The sequence below is a fragment of the Sphaeroforma arctica genome (genome assembly GCF_001186125.1).
Source record: "Sphaeroforma arctica JP610 unplaced genomic scaffold supercont1.1009, whole genome shotgun sequence".
Lineage (NCBI taxonomy): Eukaryota > Ichthyosporea > Ichthyophonida > Sphaeroforma > Sphaeroforma arctica.
The window spans coordinates 5,453-9,461 of record NW_014039549.1 but is presented as its reverse complement, the minus strand read 5'-3'; positions in this window follow the sequence as shown (position 1 = coordinate 9,461).

Sequence of the window (4,009 nt, the reverse complement as noted above, 5' to 3'; positions counted from 1 at the left end):
GCTCTACTTATCCTTTCAGATCCAGTGCAAGCCGCTCTAGCTCTGAACAATGGAGTATGGATTCCAGGAGAAGAGTGTGCCGACCCAATGAAAACGCATTGAGAAACAGACAGCATACTCCGACACACGACATCTGAAACAGACAGCATACTCCGGCACACGATATCTGGCATCGAAAACTTTCTTAATGATGTAAGAGAGTTTTTCTGGAATCCTATGAAAATAAAAAGTAAGGGAAAGAGAGATAGACATCGAGATCCTGTGTCTGAGCCTTATGCGAGCACAGACTATCCTAAACTCAACATACTGACGACAGTGATGCCCCGTTTGTTGGCTACAAATATGGCGAGGTGCCGCAGTAGCACGTACGAGCAGCGAAGTAGCGAGATATACACGCAGATTGACAACTAACCAAGCGAAGGGACTCACATTAGATACTTTCATGATGTGCACTCATGCCTGCAAAAGTATAACCAATAATATGGTGCGGTACGATACGACTGATCTCCATATGGACTATTCAATTCCAGGAGATGCTTGCAATGATCAAGTGGAATTACAATTCGGCGGTGCCCGGAGTCATAAACGTGGCGAACAAGATGTTGACATGACACCTGTGACACTGGATATGAAAGCAATTTGGTAGTTGTGTAATCATACCTGGCTTCAGATAATACGCAAGGGGGTTGTGAACGAATGAAAACGTAACCGACACAACACTTAGTCAATACGGAACACAATTCATCGACAGCATTCCATACAATGTCTTACACTGAAATAGAACCTTGTTCTCAGTCAGTGCAGGTACACATTGCAGGATTCTGTGCCCGTGCACATTGCAGGATTCTGTGCCCGTGCACATTGCAGGATTCTGTGCCCGTGCACATTGCAGGATTCTGTGCCCGTGCACATTGCAGGATTCTGTGCCCGTGCACATTGCAGGATTCTGTGCTCGTGCACATTGCAGGATTCTATGCCCAAAAAAAATTATGCGACAAGTTATTGAAACGAACATCACGTAAAAATACATGGTGTCGAGATTGCACTGACTGTCTAAGTGTGGACCAAGATTTACCGGCGGAAGATAAATGTAGTGCTGAAAACATTGTGTAACGCATGGTGATTTTTACCTAGTCTGACAGTGCATGTAGTCAGCGTTGTAAGTTCGCAGATACTCGATATTCTGTGTACAGATAGGGAAATCAATGACTACATATTTGTTGCAAGTTGAAAGTGCAATCAGCGTGAGTGTATATGCTTAAAGGATTTGTTGAATTGAGATCACGCCTGCAACTTGAGACCGCGCCATTTCTGATCACACGCCACTGTAAAAGAGATCGCGAGAATGACTTGTATGAACCATTATTTATACAACCACTGACAAACAGACACTAACATTATAGTCAAGTTTTACGCTACAAAGGAATCTATGAAGAAGTCAAAATTGGGCTCTAAGTGAAGAACACAAATCACACACAATCAAGTGAAGTTATGGCAGATGAATTCGAGGAGGATGACATGTCGAGTAATTGGACAGATCTCAGCTTTTTCACGGGACCCTCACTACAAACTGAGTTATAGAAAATGAACTGTATCAGTATCATTTCAGTGCCAATGATGCGCATAAAATTTGTTATGGTAAGGAAGCTAGGGCCATGGGCGTATGTATTAGACACGAATGTAAAGCATCTGCGAGAATTGGTTAAGTTTCTTGAAATCACAGTTGATAAGACGTTATCAAAATCGCAGTGTAAAGCTTTACTCCTCAAAGCTATAGAGGTCAATAACGACGTACGCCTTCTTACTGCAGAAGGCGCGGCTGTAGCTCTGGCGGAGTTGGATGTTGACGAGTCTGAAGGACAATAGGAGACAAATGTGTTTGCAACATCAATACTTATTTATCATGTGTTAACGAAATCTACTTAAACTTTATCAATATTCTATACATGTACATGCATTTCACGTGTATCAAAAAATCTATTATATAGCAGTTAGTATGGTGGCAGTGTTTAACGCTGCAACGACTATGTATAGCGTAACATGATATTAGTACAATATATTCGAATCAGACATTGAATATGTGAATTTAAAGCACTACTTTCAATTTACACTCCATCAATGTTCAATCTATGTCCATGCATTACATGTGTATTTAAAAATGTATTGTTCAGTAGTTATAATGATAGTAGTGTCCAACACCGCAACGGAAACATATAGCTTGATATGATATTAATACAATATATTCGAATGAGGCATCGAAAATGCTAGTTAAGAGCAGTACTTTCAATCTATTCATCAATATGTTAGATGGCAATATAGTAGACTAAGTAAAGCGCAAATGTATCTAAAGAGTGCTGCGTTCGAATGAATTTATTTATGATCTAGCCTTCAGTTATATACTGATGGTGTTTGTACTAGTGTTCAACCACTTGGGTGTCAAGGGTAAAACCTCGTATGATCAGTATGAGAAACCTTATGCAGAACACTTTAGTAGATATTTTCTAGAAATAAATATATCACTTTCTCTGTTATGTACTCTCAGTCCCGGACTTTCGGGCCTCGGCTCTCGGCTAGCCGGTGGCCCGTGTCCTATAAATAGAACAATCTGAAAAGAAATATCAAATTACTCATACGTCCTCTCGGGCCGACCCACCTACACATATATAGATTCGAGAACACGTCTTAAATCACTCTCGGGCTGACGGCGTAAGATGTTATAAAGGTATATAGAAAAACATCTCCTCTTGTAGTCTCTCACAATATGTATTACATGTACATGCACTACATGTGTATTTGAAATTTTGTTATACAGTAGTTTAATTACGATACCTGAAGTATACTTTCGCTAATAAGAGGCTGTTTATATTGTACATACCGAGCCATCTATGATGCATCTAATCGTAAGCTATACTCTTATAGCATGATATTCCCGCTTCAACAGGCACAAAAACACTGTATTGACACACACATATATGTTTCGGAGAGGTGATTGTACATTAAGTGCTAACTTTTAGTATCAACCTAACTACCAATTAAACTTTGAGCACCATATAGCCTTATTTTAAAAATTAGAATAGGGAGCATCACGGCCTGTTTCGGAGGGGGAGTCGATGTTTTCAGAGAGTGCCCCTTCCTCCAGAGGGTCATGTGGGAGGTTGAAGCATAACGTCATACCAGGCCGTGCGATGGAGCGAATGATTTCAAAAATGGTAACGTAATATTCAGCCTCACCCGACCTATTCCGAAATCAACGGTCTTCTGTTTTTGTGATCGCCAGTACAACAGGACTGTGGTTCAACCATACATGAGTGCTTGTTTAAGTTTTCCGTGTACACAGCAGAGCAATATTTTCAGACAAGTAGAAATACAACATCGAACGAGATAAAACAATTCGCTTGTCTCGTGTTTTTTCTTCATATTTTAAACTGATCAGAGCCACATTTCTACATGGCACCTAGTAGCTTTTAGAACTACGAACGTCTGTGAAGGAACGAACGCGTTTTTAAAATAGAAACCAAAACTGTTTGGGTCATGTCTTAGCTAGGTAAATATGTGCATGTATATACGAGTTCAAAGCCCATGTTGTACTCTACGTCAATTAGTACTCTGTCCGTAAACCATTTCTCATGGACGTGGCCTACGCTTATCATGTAGGGTTGGAGCCAGAGGTTGTTTAGCATTAAGATTCTTCACTGTTTGTCAGCAGATGGAATAATTTTGTCACTGTACTAAGAAGTAGATAACAGGTAGAGATTTGTAATCTTAGAGCGACTAAAGACACAATGTAACGGTGGCCTTAGTTTTATTTCCTCGATTGTTGAATAAACGTCTACCTTAGCAGTATGAACTTCTTGAATGAACTACACCACGTATTTATACTATCTCCGAAGGATTTCCTTGAGAATTCTGCCGCCAATCAAATCGTGTATCTTCTCAATTTGGAGCCTACAAGTTAATTCAACATATATCGTTCATCTGCCAACCTCCAGCTCATATTACCCCGCACTTC